This window comes from Kogia breviceps, chromosome 2, assembly GCF_026419965.1.
Source record: "Kogia breviceps isolate mKogBre1 chromosome 2, mKogBre1 haplotype 1, whole genome shotgun sequence".
Taxonomy (NCBI): Eukaryota; Metazoa; Chordata; class Mammalia; order Artiodactyla; family Physeteridae; genus Kogia; species Kogia breviceps.
Window position 1 is genome coordinate 145196073 of NC_081311.1, and position 15976 is coordinate 145212048.

A 15976-nucleotide genomic window follows, 5' to 3' on the forward strand; every position below is an offset into this window, starting at 1 on the left:
CTCTTTACAGATATTAAATAATGTGTTCTTCACAACAACCCTATGATGTAATATTATCCCCATTTTAGAGATGAGAAAACTAAGGGGGCACAGAGAGGTTAAGAAATTTGTTCACTATCATATAGCTAAATTATATCAGTTCACATCACACAAAACTGTGTTTCACCATGAAACATTTAAATATTTGTCAATCTAAGTGAAAAGTAGTATTTCATCACTCTTTGATTTTGTATTTCTATATAAGTGAGATTAAACATATTTTCATATTAGTTATTAGTTATTTGTAATGTCTGATTTTGTTCGTTGTCAATTAGATTGTTTCTTTTCCTTATTGATTTACATGTGATCTTTGTATTATGCATAAATTAACCCATTGTTTTCACAGGTATTGTGGATCTTTGTCCTCAGCTTGCCATTTGCTTTTGACTTCATTTTTTCCAGAAGTAAGTTAAATTTTTAAAAATGTATTGTCATATATTCTTTTTTATTATGGCTTTCTGATTTGTATGCTTATTTTGGTCTAACTGGAAGTTATCTTGAGGCAAGAATTGAGAGAGTTAAGGATTTGGCTTTATTATTTGTACGTTCATTTATTTACCTATTCATACAAATGGCTAGCCAGTTGTTCCAACAGAATTGTATGAATTCGCTGATTAGAAATACCATACTTATCATACTAATTCCAATTTGAAATTTTGTCCAGAAATGTTACAGTAACTTTTGTTATTATGGTAAATTATAGTATTTCTTGTTACATGGATTTTCAGTTTTCAAATCATTAAAATGCAGTAAGATGTAATTAATAGTGAAATAGCATCAGGCATAACTTAATTACTCAGAATGAAGCAGAAGGTATTCTAGGATATGATAATGCTTCAGGTTATTTTTATGAAAATCAGTTATAATTAGAATGAAGAATTTTAGTGCCAATTGATTACATCTATTGCTAGAATGCTAGATATATCTGTATATATCATAATTATTAATCTTTATAAAGTTCTAAAACATAGCTTATTTGATTTGCTCACATTCTATTTAAACACTAAAGGTATAAAGTATTCATTATAGCCTCACCTGCCTACTTGATGAGATTGTATTAGAGGAAAAAATATTGATTCTAATTTGAAAAACAATGTTTCTCCCTCCTGATTCCTAACTTCCTCCATTAGTGAGAGATAGTAAAAGGCTATACCTTAAAAAACAATCATACCCTTTGTATTTACTAAGTATTTTGAAAACTTTACCAAATTACAAATATTACCTAATATCTTAGGTGATGGTTTGTTAATTTATACTGAGTATTAGATCAATGTCCTAAGTTTGGTGTGTTAGATATTATTCAGTATGTTTGTGGGTTTCACACCCAATCATTTAATATGTGAACTTTCAGTGATTATTGAGTTGAAACTGGGGAGGGGAGAGCATACTTAAATCTCTCTGCACCCACATAACGTGTATTTTGTTAATGTTGAACATGTAATTATTTCATTTTGGTTTAATCATACATTCAAAAGAAATACCATTTATAGGCACAAAGTTGTTTCTGGGGGATTAGCTCCTTATTGTTTTTCATTGCCTAGGTTTTAAAACTAAACAAAGTTATTTTAAAAATAATGTATAAAAGACTATAATATAGCTTAGACCAGAAAAATGACTAATTTTATGGCATTTTAATCAGAAATGTTGGCTTACCGAGTTTAATACAAAGTACTTTAATCAGTGTAATGTTTCACTCCTATAAAACCACAGAGCATTAAAAATAAAACAGTAAGGATATTGCTATTTTTAGCTTTTTATTGTAAATATTTAGTTTGAATTCCCAGTTCTCTTTACTTTTTTCTGTTGGAATAAGCAAGGTATGTACTTAAGGAAATCCCTGAGGATTTGTATCACAAACAGGGAAACTGAAAGACAAGAAGAAAGTGCATGAGGAAAAACATACGAGAGTCTCCTTATTCACCATACATGGAGTTTCAAAATGAAAAGACAAAGCTAATTAATTAAATTAAGTCAATTGAATTTTTAAAAATGTCTACGCTTTTAAATAGGAAAGATCTTTCTCCAACTAGCTAGTTGTTTATTAATGATAGTTGATTATTTATTTACTTATTTATGTATTTATTTGGCTGCATTGGGTCTTCATTGCTGCGTGTGGGCTTTCTCTAGTTGCGGCAAGCAGGGGCTACTCTTCATTGTGGTGAGCGGGCTTCTCATTGCAGTGGCTTCTCTTGTTGAGCATGGGCTCTAGGCATGCAGGCTTCAGTAGTTGCAGTGCGCAAGCTCTAGGGCACGCAGGCTTCAGTAGTTGTGGCACGCAGGCTTCAGTAGTTGTGGCTCGGGGGCTCTAGAGCACAGGCTCAGTAGCTGTGGTGCACAGGCTTACTTGCTCTGCGGCATGTGGGATCTTCCCAGACTGGGGATCGAATCCCTGTCCCCTGCATTGGCAGGCGGATTCTTAACCACTGTGCCACCAGGGAAGTCCCTGATTTTTTTTTTCCTGATTTTTTAAATAGACTGGAAAGTTAGTTAACAGTCTATGATATGTTCCTGCATATAAGGCTATAATTGTGTAAACAAGAATTTAACACATTATTCATATGGGGTAGATCTACTGTATCATTTATTGGCAGTCATTTGACTGTGTGATGTTAAAAGTGTTTTTCCAACTAAAAGCAGTATCAGATTAGGCATCCATTATCTGTTCCCTTGGAGAATTTAGAAGTGCTGAATTTCTCATGAGCACAAGAAGCATTATTCTGGCAAGTTCTTGAATACCCATGTAGTCTTTGTCCCTTGGTATCAATCATATTCTTTATCACTAGATTAATACTCTTGAGAGCTAAGTTCTAATCAAATTTCATTTTTACATCCCCCAAAGTGCTTATATTCATTCATTCAGTAAACAACTTTAATTTGCCAGAGACTGTGCAAGGTTAAGTAGTCAGGATGAAGATCTGCTATTTTCCTGTCCCGTATTTCCAGAAACTTACTAACTTGTTGAGCATATGGTAGGTGCTCAACAAATAGTTACCGAGTAAATTTAGGTCATGGATAATCCCCTAATATTTGGAAATTAAACAAAACACTTCAAAACAACCCATGGTCAAGGAAAAAATCACAAAGGATATTAGAAAATGTTTTGAATTTAGGAATAATGAAACTATATCCAAGCTCATGTGATTTAATTTAAGCAGTGCCTAGAGGGAAAATTATAGCTGTACATGCTTATATTAGAAAAGGAAAAAGGGCTTCTTCCCTGGTGGCACAGTGGTTGAGAGTCCACCTGCCGATGCGGGGGACGCAGGTTCGTGCCCTGGTCCAGGAGTATCCCACATGCCGCGGAGCAGCTGGGCCCGTGAGCCACGGCCGCTGAGCCTGCGCGTCTGGAGCCTGTGCTCTGCAACGGGAGAGGCCACAACAGTGAGAGGCCCATGTACCGCCAAAAAAAGAAAAAAAAAAAAGAAAAAAAAAAGGAAAGGAAAAAAATTTACAATCAATTATCTCAGCCTCCATCTCTAGAATCCAGAAAAAGAAGAGCAATTAACCCCTAATAAGTACTATGAAGGAAATAACAAAGAATGAAAATCAATAAAATAGGAAATGGATAAACAATAGAGAAAATAAACCCAAAATGACATAGAAAACAGAGACAAAATAGATAAAATCGATAAAACCCTAGATAATTCAAAGGGGAGAATAGGTAAGTTTTTAGATAAATGATTCTGTAACAACTCAATATCATATGGAAAAAAAACCTCCAATATTACCTCAAGCATATATAAGAATTAACTCAAAATGTATTATAGATCTAAATGTAAAAGTTAAAACTCTAAAACTTCTAGAAGAAAACACTGGGAAAAAAATCTTTGTGTCCTTGTGTAGGCAAAGGTTTTATAGATAGGACACAGAAAGCACTTACAAAAAAAATATTGAAAAATTGGACTTCATTTAGAACTCTGCTATTCCAAAGACACTTTATAAAATGGAAAGGCTGGGCTTCCCTGGTGGTGCAGTGGTTAAGAATCTGCCTGCCAATGCAGGGAACACAGGTTTGAGCCCTGGTCTGGGAAGATCCCACATGCTGCAGAGCAACTAAACCCGTGAGCCACAACTACTGAGCCTGCACGTCTGGAGCCTGTGCTCTGCAACGGGAGAGGCCATGACAGTGAGAGGCCCGTGCACTGCGATTAAGAGTGGCCTCCGCTCGCCACAACTGGAGAAAGCCCTCGCACAGAAACTAAGACCCAACACAGCCAAAAATAAATAAATAGATAAATAAATTTATAAAATGAAAAGGCTTGCCACAGATGGAGAAAATATTTTGTAATAATATATCTGATAAAAGTCTTGTTATCCAGAACAGATAAATAACTCTTAGAACTTAATAAAAAGACAACCCAGGTTAAAAAGTGAGCAAAAGACATAACACAGACATTATACAAAAGAAAAGATATAAATGTCCAATAAATACATGAAAACAAGCTTAATGTCATTAGCCATCAGGTAAAAGCAAATTAAACCACAAGATATCATTACACACCTATTAAAATAGCTAAAATTGGAAAGTTTGACATTACCATGTGTTGACAAAGATGTGGAAAAATTGGAATTCTCACACACTGATTGTGGGAGTATAAATTGGTACAAGCATTTTGGAAAACTGTGTTTCTTAAATATGCATTTGCTATATGATGGAGCAAATCCACTTCTAAGTATTTGCCCTAGAGGAATGAAACCACGTCCATATAAAGATTTGTACCTGAATGTTCATAGCAGTTGAATTCATAATAGCCTGGAATTTGAAAAAAAATAAAACAAAACAAATTCCATCCACAGATGAATAAATAAATTATGGTTTATTCAAACAATGGAATACTACTCATAATAAAAGGACAGACTACTATGACTTACAGCACCCTGGATGAATCTCAGAACCATTACGTAGGCTGAAGCTAAGAGGCCAGCAGTGAAAATACATACTCTATGTATGGATATATGAAATTCTAGAATAGGGAAAGTTAACCTATATTAACAGCAGATCAATGGTTGCCTGGGGTGAGGTATTTTGGTTTTGGGTGGGTTGTTTTTGTTTTTGCTTGAATACAGAGGGGCACAAGGGAGCTTTTGGGGGGAAAGAAAAAATTCTATATTTTGATTTTGATGTTGTTTATAAGTTGTATACATTTGTCAAAACTCATCAAACTACATTTTATTATATGCAAATTGTACCTTAATAAAGTTGATACAAAGTTATGAATTAGATGACACTGTTCTCTGAAACTTATATGATATAGGGATTGTCATTCTTAAAGGTTATTGGATTTGGGGGAGGAGTAGATTTTTGACTACCAATTCAATTTATATTATTTGTCTTTATTTAGATTTTATATTTTAATTTAAAGAGCAAATCAGTGATGAATCAATAGTCTAGAATTTCAATTTAAGGTCGTTTTCTTCACTTCTTATTAAACGTTATGAGATGTTTGGGTACTGAGGGAAGAGGGTTCTTGTTCCATTCTGTTTCTTTCTCCATTTATTTCAAATCTTGGCTAAAACTATTCTTAAGAGTTATCCTGAGATCTAGGCTGGGTTACATTCCCCTCTTCTGTGTTACCATATCACTTGTAACATTGTGCAATTTTCAATAAATCATGATACCATGCCAGGCATTGCTTGTTTAGATAGGGCAGAGGTAAAATATTTCTTAACTGAAGAAATTGATGCTTAGATAATATGTGATTCTTGAAAAATCTCTGGATATATTTAACCACATATCTTGATCCAGGTTACTTTCTCATTTTTTTCCCCCTTGGTTGTTATTATTTATATCTTTACATTAAGGTAGGGATCATAAACTCCGTTTGGAAGTCAGAATGAGTGAAGTGGACAGGATATTAAGACAATAGAGAATGGTGGAGGCTGTGCAAAACTGGAGAATGCATCCCTCTGCATAAGGCATTTAAATAGCATATAGAAATTAAAACAACTGGCCTGCCAAGCAAATATGTCTTTAGGCCACGTTCAACTGGTTGACACCATTATGAATCCATTGACTTGTGACTTAAAATATATAGTATCATTTAAAGAAGTTTCTCAATTAAGAGGCAAGGAATATCCTGGGAAGCTTTTCAAACAATACATATTCCCCATACCATCTGCCTGATTGAGGACGACTGGTATACTACCTTGGTATCCAGTGCTAAATGATCATAATCAAGTTGATGGCACCATGTGGCTTTAGTTACTGGCCATTACTAACAGTTTTCTTTTTGCCAGCAGAGAATGTTAATTTTGCTGTGGGTTTTAGCAAAACTACACTTGTGCACAATTGCATTATTAGAGAAATGACAAGAGATAACCATATGTAGCTCTCAAATGACCCATATTACAATGTCGAGCACTTGGGCAAGAATTCTATTTTCTCATGTATTATTCATTTATCCATTTATTCATCCATTAATAAATATCTAAATGTATGCAAAAATGAGTTAGTGGTTTCTTTTCTCTGAAGATACTTAAAACTTAGTGTTGGGTGGGAGAATATCTAGCACTAGTATTCAAATGGTGAATGTCACTGAGATGGGCTTAATGAAGCCTCTTAGGATCAGCTGGACTGCTAGCAAATGCTTCATTTCCTGTGGCTTTCTTTCCTCACAAGCTGAGCAGAGCCTCAACAGTTCTCGCAACAATTATTACCCACTTGTTCTGTAGGTCTCAAGTTTTTTGCATTAGTCAGGTTGAAGGATTCATGATATTAATCAGGACTGAAGTTGTTATTTATCACCTGCTGGGTGAGAAATAATAATTTTGGCACTAGTGGGGCAGCAGGCCAGAGGTATCAAATTAAGTAAAACATCTAAACACTAGCAAGGATCATTTCTCTGATTAATGAATTGTTACAAAGAAAAAGTGCTACTCATTATCTGGTCTTACCAATACAAAGTGGGACATGTAAGAAAATAAAGTACCAGCTTGCTCAGACCAATTTTTCTGTTTATTTCATTCCTTCCTTTTCTTGCTCTTTCTCCATTCTCCCTCGCTTTTTTCTTTTTTTACTATGAACAGACTTGTGTAGCCAGTCACATTATTTTTTGCTTTTTGCTACCAAATAAAACAAATGGACAAATACTTTATATTTTAATAGTACATAAGGAAATATTTCTGGCTATCAAAGCAATGATTTTTGTGACCATTAAGAAATTAAACTGAGTTCAAAAGAAGTTAGGTAAATAACCTTTTAAATGTTGAATTATCTCCTCATCATGTATAAATTAAAGATTTTACTATAAACAGTCAATGTATTCTACTTTTTCTACTTTGAACTAAATACCATTTCTGAAGGGCTTATTTTAGCAAGGGTAAATTTTCATTTCTGTTCATTAGGTTTTCTTTTTTTTTTTTTTTTCACAATTCCAAATAAGAAAAACTCATTTTTACTCTGGCTTCTAGAGTAATCTTTACCTTTCATTAATGCCATCTAAGAGCTTCCACTTCATCATTATGGGAGTAACAGGGACTGGATTTATTTTCCTGCCTTAAACAGCTAAAGAATCCAGACAAAATAGATGAAACAATGGTTTTCAGATGTGAAACAATAGTTCAGGACAGTGATCCTTGCATGAAAGGGAAACACAGGGTGAGCCTTCACTTACCCCCACTTCTGCCTAGAAAGCATCTCCATGCCGCAGCAAAGGAGAGAGGAACCCAAACAGAGCTCAGTAGATTCCCTGAGTTGAGAAGACAAGAGTTGAGAGTTCACGAAGACCAAGGTGGTTAGAATTCACAAAGCAGAGTACTGGAGATAAGCCAACTGCACAGAGAGAGAACTCTGGAGAGCTGTAGAGGGTTCCACTTCTAGTGTTCAACTGAGTGTTGATCATCACAAGGGTATGAGGAAACTACCAAGACTCAGGAAAAAAACTGTTGGAAAAGAACAAGCAGAACAATCTTTAGAGCTCATGGAGGGCTGCAAAGAACTTGTGGTCCCACCAGTTCAGATTGGAAAGATTACCTGGTAAACATGGGGATCAAATGGAGTGCTCAGAAGGGCATTGCCTCAGAAGGGGATTAGGGCCAAATTAGACTTAGACTGAAGGCTGTCTGGACCTGCCTACTATAGCTTCAAAGCAAGTGTCAAAAGAACTGAATTAATTCCAAATAACTAACTGCATCCCAGAACAAAACCTTAACATAAATATCTCCAGCACCCAATAATGTAAAATTCACAATGTCTGGCCTGCAAGAAATAATTACCAGGCATGCAAAGAACATGAGGAGAAAAATTAGTCAGTTGAAATAGACCCAGAAATGACAGAGGTGACAGAATTAGTACATAAGGATGTTACAACAGCTGTTATACTCCCTATGTACAAGAAGGTAGATGAGAGAATGTTATGTAAAATAAGTGTTATTCTAGGTAGACAATTGATGTTAGAGCTTTGAAAGTGTGCTAAGGACTGAATCAATGCAAATAAGCCAGGATTAATATGATTGACTTTTCAGAAGATGCATTTTAGTAAGTAGAGAAAGTCTTGAAACATTTGTCATTTATATTTTCAAACAATAGGAAAATTATCCTGAATGGCAAATTGAAATGCTGAACTTTATTATATTTATGCTTGTGTTAAAATTATCCTAAAATGATTAAAAATATACAAAGGAATAAACAAAATGTAGGTTTATGTTCTTTTCATTTGGTATGCCATCAAAGCTTTACAATATATTTAATAATTACCACTGATTAATGACATAATTACCACTGATTAATGACACATTTCTCCTAGCGAAGTTGTTTCAAGTGGTTTTCTAATAGGAGTCAGTGAACACCATCTCTGTGTAAACGTAATCAGAAAATAATGTGTCACATGAAAAGTTGATTTCTAGAAGAGACCAAGAAAAAGTTTATTTTAAACTCCTCATTTAATGATGGTTAATAATATAGTATTTTAAATAATATTTTAAATAATATATCAAATTAGATTGAAAGTATCTAAGAGAGGGTGGTCAGGATATCTGTATATGGAATCCTATTATAATGCCAGAATGGAAATTCCAAGTGTAAAAACCATCTACTAACAAAACTCAATCAAAATGAATTCAGTTCAATTAAACATATTTGTTGAACATTTTAGTATTGCATTTGTTAGGTTCTGAAGGAGGTACAAAGATAGACATAGCTCCTGCTGTCAAAAAGATTATAATCTATATGGGTAGATCAGACAAAGATGTGTGAATAGTTAAATGAGAGTACAAAAAAGCAACAATTTAAGAAGGGACATGGTAATACAGAGTTAAGTATTCAAGAAATGATACTGAGTTTAAACGTGTGAAAAATTATAGACATTTAATAGAATGGTTGTGGGAAGATTCATGGAGAAGGTCAACTAAATTACATTTTTAAATGTAGGTAGGTAGATTTTGAATAGGGGAAAACTTTTCTTAGAAAGTCATAGTATGAGTAAAAAGGGCCCAGCAAGTTCATGGACAGTAGGTAAATCAATGTGGTTGGATCAGAAGGTTTCTGTAGGATAGGCATGAAAGATGAAGTTATAAATGTAAATTTGTACTAGATTACAAAATGCTTTGAGTGCACTTCAGAAATTTTGACATTAGGCAATATGCAGTCATCCTACACAGAATGGTATAATGGAAATGTCTCCAGGCTTGGAGTCAAAAAGACTTGAGTTGGACCCTTGGCTCCAGTTGGTAGCTATGTACATGGTTTCAGGCAAGTCACTCCCCTTCCAAGTTTTAGCTTCCTGGTCTGCAAAGTGGAAATGTGAATACCCGTTCCGCCAACCTCACAGGATTGTTGTGACGATCAAACAAATTAATTAATGTGAAAGTGCTTTGTGGATTATGAAGCATTCCACAAATCCAAAGTGTTATCGTTATTGGAGAGAAGAATAAGATATGATTAAATTGGCTGTTGCCAATCAAGTAAGCTTGATCAGGAAGTGAGGTGTTGGATGCTTCCTGCAGCTAGGAGGCAAAAATGAAAGACCGTTTCATTAATTTAAATTGAGGTAAGAGACCTGGATTAGGAAGGTCACCAAGTAAAAGGAAATAGAGGGCAGATCTGAGAAAAGTGTGAAAGGAAAAGCTTACAGGGCTGATAGCTAATCAGATGTGGAGAAAGAAAAAGTAGCGCCAAAGGTTTTGAGCCTCAGTAGCATAAAAAGTATAGTTTCTAGAAAAGCAGTCTCACGAGTGGTTGACAGTTTGGAGGCCAGTGTAGGCATGTTACTCTGGACATCCAAATGGAAATATCCAGTAGGCAGTTTACAAAGACGTTAGTTTTCACAATTCGAATTTAATGAATCTCCCAAAGAATCTTCTGTACATAGAGAAAATTTTAATAAGCATTTCCTTGGTATTTTTAGGGTGTAGGAGAACAAAAAGCCTGGGGATGGGGGAGGGGTAAACCGCGTATAATTTGGCTCTGCCAACCTTGACAATGCTCATTTAAAAACATGCAAATTAGACCTGTCAGGATAAACTCCTGAGGGGCTGCTGGCCACATCTTAAAAAGTCCCCAAATGTAAATTCACAAAATCCATCATGCTTGTTTTTTCATAATTTTATTATTAACATATGTATGTTTCCATTTTCTTCCCTCTTGTCATTAATTGAAAGAATTACAGGTAATCAGAAGTGACAAATATTGATGGAAATTCTGTTAACTGCCTGTTATTCTCAATTGATAGTGTTCAATTTCTGGAAATCATATCATACTGAGTCACTACGAAGATGGCCTCGATGGCTTCTATTACACTACTTCCATAAGCATAACTGGTCCTAAGTGGGATGTTTCATTTTGGTAAGTACATAGATTTTTGTTTTACAGATTATCAAACAAAAATTTTGAGGGATTATTTTCTTAAATTAAAATTAGGTACTTTGGGTCGAAGTTTCAATGTCCATGTTTGAAAACATTTTTGTTTATGTCCAAATCTGATAAATGGTGGAGGACAAGAACTAAATATCATGTCTGATTTTAGTGCTCCTCCCCATCCCCGCTGCCCACCCATCACTGAAAGAGGGAGGTTGGGGAGATATTTTATGTCCACGTGAATTTTATAGGAAAATAAATCCATTTGTTTCTGATGAACTTACACTTCACTCATCAAAATGTGTGGTTTTGTAAAAGCTATTCGATGTCTAAACGGATCCCTTTGGGACAATCTTTAAACTTCTTAGTTCTCTTCCTCTGTGGTTCCCTCTCCCTCCCTGATAAAACCAGAGGAAAATGCTGTATTCTGCCTTGAATCGAGTGTCTGGATTCTGCAGAGCTCTTAAAAGAAAAGATATCTTAATAGTTTAGAAATTATGTTTTACGATCTCACTCTTACCATCTGTGTCTGTGAGAGAGTCTGCAGGGATGACAATTCCCTCTACTTCGTGTCTGTAGCAATGGCAAATCCCTAAAACTAATCACCTTCTGGTTGTAGGTGTAGCCAGTTCGGTTTACCACCGGTGATTTCAAGTATACCTTACGCCGCGTTCTCCTCCAAAGGAACAAAACAAAGGCCATTTCCGAGGCATTTGACACAGTAGTTAGCCAGGGGATAGCAAGAGTGCCCTTTGCTTTCCCCTTTATCAAAATATATTCATTCCAGTTTTTAAATCGCTGTTTTTGAGTCCTAAATCCCTACCCACACTAATTTCTGCGGGTCAGACTTTGACCCTGATTGGAACAAAATCCGGAGTCGGGTATTCACACCAGAGCGCCTCCGCCCCGCGCGTGTCAGAAGCCATATTGCGGCAAATGCCTCACGCACCTTGGAGCACAGCTTGTGGAACTGATGAGGTGAGAGCGCGGCGCAGCGGCGCGGGCCCGGTAATCACAGGACTGAGGAAACACATACATCATCTGCCACACAGGTTGGCATTTCAAGTAAAAAACCTTCACACTGTGTAAGATGTTGGACAAATGATGGCCACGTGCATGTTTGTCTGGGTGCAGATGGCTCTGCGTTCTCAGAGAGGAGAGAGCTGAGCTCGGCTCTTTCTGCAGACAGTTTAATATTGGTGACACAGTTTATGTCCTCTGCAAAAACAATAATGGAGGGGAAGGTGACATAAATTATTTGCAAATCGTTTGACATATGCAGGGCATTGTCCTTGCAATAATCACCATCAGTCTGTCAGTTTAAGATATGAACCATGCCACTGCCATTTTATATCACTGTGTTAAGCTTTCACATGTTGTAATTTTATAGATTTGTTCTTTGGAGAATCACGGCAACACAAATCAAATTGGATTATGTTTAGTCATGGACTGTATCGTGCTTAGATAAAAATAAAAACGTGCATTGTATGGGATAGGGATCTTGAGGCAGTCTTCCGTTTCATATCTAGGTGAGGTTGAAGTTAAATAAACTTTTCCATCCACACCATTACTCAACTTTACTTCATTTTTCAAATTGGCAAGGCTATTTTTTAAACTATTGACTTCTGTTTCTCACTATAAAGATATGTAGAATGTGTATAAGATGACAATGACTCATCATAAGGATTTTTGTTTTCTAATAAATTTAAGAAGTTAATGTGCAAATGTTCAATGATACCTCATAGTCACCTTTAATTTTATATATGGTATTATTGGATTTCTTTTTCAACCCAAGAAAATGACTGTAAATGGTAATTAAAATGAGACAGCATTGTCCCTGTTTATACCAAATGAATGTAATACCATATGGCACTTTTTACTATTGAGTTCTTGATGCCAATTGATATTGAAAATTGTGTTTTTCAGTGTAAACATTCACAGCAAATGTTATAACACTCCTGAGTCATTGCTCTATTGCATGTATTTGGATCACTGATAAATGAACTTTAGAGACAGTTTCTCAATTTCCCAGAGTTTCCAAGAAAACTATAAATTCTAATTATAGGAAATTATAAATTCTAAAACAGGGCATTCAGAAATTGAGTACAAAAATTTCTAAAGAGAAATATGATTTGTTTTCATTTGGAAAAGTTACTTCCATTCAGTTATATCAGCAGAGCTGCATCTGCCTTCTCTCATTATATAACATTTAAAACAAAGCTTTATTACATTTCCATCTTTGAAATAACATTTTTTCTCATTGAAGGTAGCCATTATCACTATGCTATTTTATATCTGTACTGATAAGTACAGTGAGGCAAGCATATATAAATAAATTGTTTTAATCTCTCTTAAATGATGCACTTAAATGTTACATCAGGGAATTTGACATTAAGGTTTAGGTGATTTCAGGAATTCTTTATTGTAACATTAAATTAGAATATTCTTTACTTAGCATTCAGGAAAGATTTAAATAAATAAATAATTAGACTTGATGAAGATGCTGATAGTAGCAAATATTTTACTCATAGGACCAAAGTGTAAAGGTGGCAATTGTCTTCCAACAAACTTAACTAGTCTATTTATTTTGAAAGTCATTGCCGTTATGCTGATGTATGACCTCTATGTCTCATCTCTGTTGAACCTATTCAACAGAATGTCCCATAAGAACCTAAAAAAAAAAAACCAGTCCTTTTAAAACTACTGTTCCTCCAGTATTTTCCCCATTTTGGTTAATATCAATATTTATTCAGTTGTTCCTTCATCTCTGTTCTCCTAGAAATTTCATGCTAATTTCTGTTATAAAACATTTGTATATGTTATAGTTTGAATTATTTATCTCTTCAAGAAGACCATTAGTTCTTCAAGATCTTGAAAGGCACGCAGATACTTGGTAAATATTTGTTGAATTGAATTGAATCAGCTTTGGCTCCTCTCTCTTCCTTGTTGCAATATTAAGTACTGTCAATTGTTCTTATGAATAGTCTCTAGAATTCACCCATCATCTTCATTCCACTGCTTTGTCCCTAGTTTCCGATCCTCACTGTTCTCTTATTTTTTGCTAACTATTCCCTCCAGACTGAGGTGCCCCCTTTCTGTCTCTGCTCTAGTTGGGCACCTGTTTCCTCATGGTCCATATGCTGCTTTTCCCTTCCTGCTCCAGGGACCTCATGGCTTTAATTAATTAATTAATTAATCAAACAGGACTTATCAAATATTATCTGATTGTTAACTTTTTGCTTTGATTGAGTTTTGGAACTATTTCTTTACATTTTATTATAGCTTTCACTGAGTCTGATCTCTCCTGTGCGTGACATCTATTTTTAGCTCACATGTCCAGTTCTTGATTTTCCTTTTTCTTTCAACTGTTAACATTTGGCACTTTAAAAATCTTTTTTATTATGACAAATTTTAAACATACAAAAATCTAGAGAGACTAATGTAATAAACTCCCTGTACCCATTGCCCATCTTCTACAGTAATGAATTTGTGGACAGTCTTGTTTCATCTATACCTCTCTTCCCATTTTTTCTGTAAGTCATTGTGTTGAATCACATCCTAGATGATATATATCATCTTTAAACATAGTATATATTTCTAAATGGTAAGGGCTCTCTTGAAACCTTATTAAGTACCATTATAACACTTAGCAAAATTGACAATAATACCTGACTATCATCTAATATGCAGTCAATGTTCATATTCCTTTGTTGTCTCATAAAGGTATTTTGAAAATTATGTTTGTTTGAATAAAGATCTAAATAAAGTCCACACATTGCTGTCAGGTTGATGCATCACTTACTCTTGATTAAGCTATAGAGAACTCCTCCATCTCTTTATTTTTTCTTGGCATTTAGTTGTGGCAAAAACTAGGTATTTGTCCTGTAACCTTTTCTGCAGTCTGAATTTGCTGATGGCATCTTCTTTCCCTTTATTTACCAGTTTCCAAATAAATGAATTTGTTCCCTAACTCTCTTCAGTGACCAATGAGTGTATTTGTTGTTGTTATTTTAGAGTCATTATGAACAAATTGATTTTTTAAAGTTTGTTGTTTAATCCACGCATTTATCATCTTTATTGATGCTCAGATGGTCCCATCTTTGGCCAGTGGGAGGTTTTTCAGCTTGACCTCTGAGTCCTTTTGACTGAGGTAGTATTTGGCAGCTTCCTTGGTTTTTATTGTGATCCATTTATACATTTTCTTTCTCAGACCTGGGATCAGCTGTATCTCTTAAAAACTCTGGTTCTTTTTGGTGGTTAGTGGTATTTAGTGATACTCATTGCTCCTGGGGCTGATCATCATTTTAGGTATTTTCAGTGAACAGAACTAGGAACTATAAATAGCAGTATATTCATATATGTAAATGATACACAAGGCATGTTCAGAGAAGTCTAGCTTGTATCTCTGTCCTGAATATACCATATTCTCTAGGTATCTAGGTGTTTTCTCATTGTTCTGCATTCTATTGCAGAACAAACTGTGCTTTAATAAAAATTTGTGTGCATATTTTTCCATATTTTTGCTAATATACCTTTGTAATAGAGTCCTAGAAGTGAGATATGCAGGTTAAAGGTAAATGTATATGTTGTTTGGTAACTATTGGCAAATTTCCTATGGTTAATCCAATTCTGTATTGTCCATAGTAATGTATGAGAGTTCCTTTTCCCCTCACAGCCTCATCAACAAAGCATGTTTTCTAACTCTTTGATTTTTACTAATCTGATAGGTAAGAAATAGTATCTCAGTCTAGTTTTAAAAATCAATTTTATTGAGGTATAATTTACATATAGTAAATGTAAATTTTAGGTGTACAGTATTCAGGTTTAGAAAAGTACACATCTGGGTGACTATCATCAAAATCAACCTATGGAATATTTCCATCATCCTCCAAAGTTCTTCATGACCCTTTGCAGTCAATCCTCACTCCCTACCCAACTCCTGATCTTAGACCACCACTAATTTGCTTTCTATCACTATAGATTAACTTTACCTATTCTAGAATTTCATATAAATGGAATCATATTATATGTACTCTTTTGTGTCTTACTTCTTTCAATCAACACTATGTGAGATTCATCCCTGTTGTCCCATGTATCAGTTGTTCATTTTTAAAAATCCATTTTATAAATCATTTGGATATACTA

The 15976-nt window shown here is 34.8% G+C and overlaps 1 long non-coding RNA gene across 1 annotated transcript; it reads left to right on the forward strand.

Moving 5' to 3' along the window:
• The first annotated feature begins 385 nt into the window (after nt 1–385).
• Nucleotides 386–14614, forward strand: LOC136793604 (uncharacterized). Its single transcript, XR_010839142.1, has 3 exons — nt 386–443; nt 10707–10819; nt 11451–14614. It is a non-coding gene; the product is annotated as an uncharacterized lncRNA (long non-coding RNA).
• The last annotated feature ends 1362 nt before the right edge of the window (nt 14615–15976 follow it).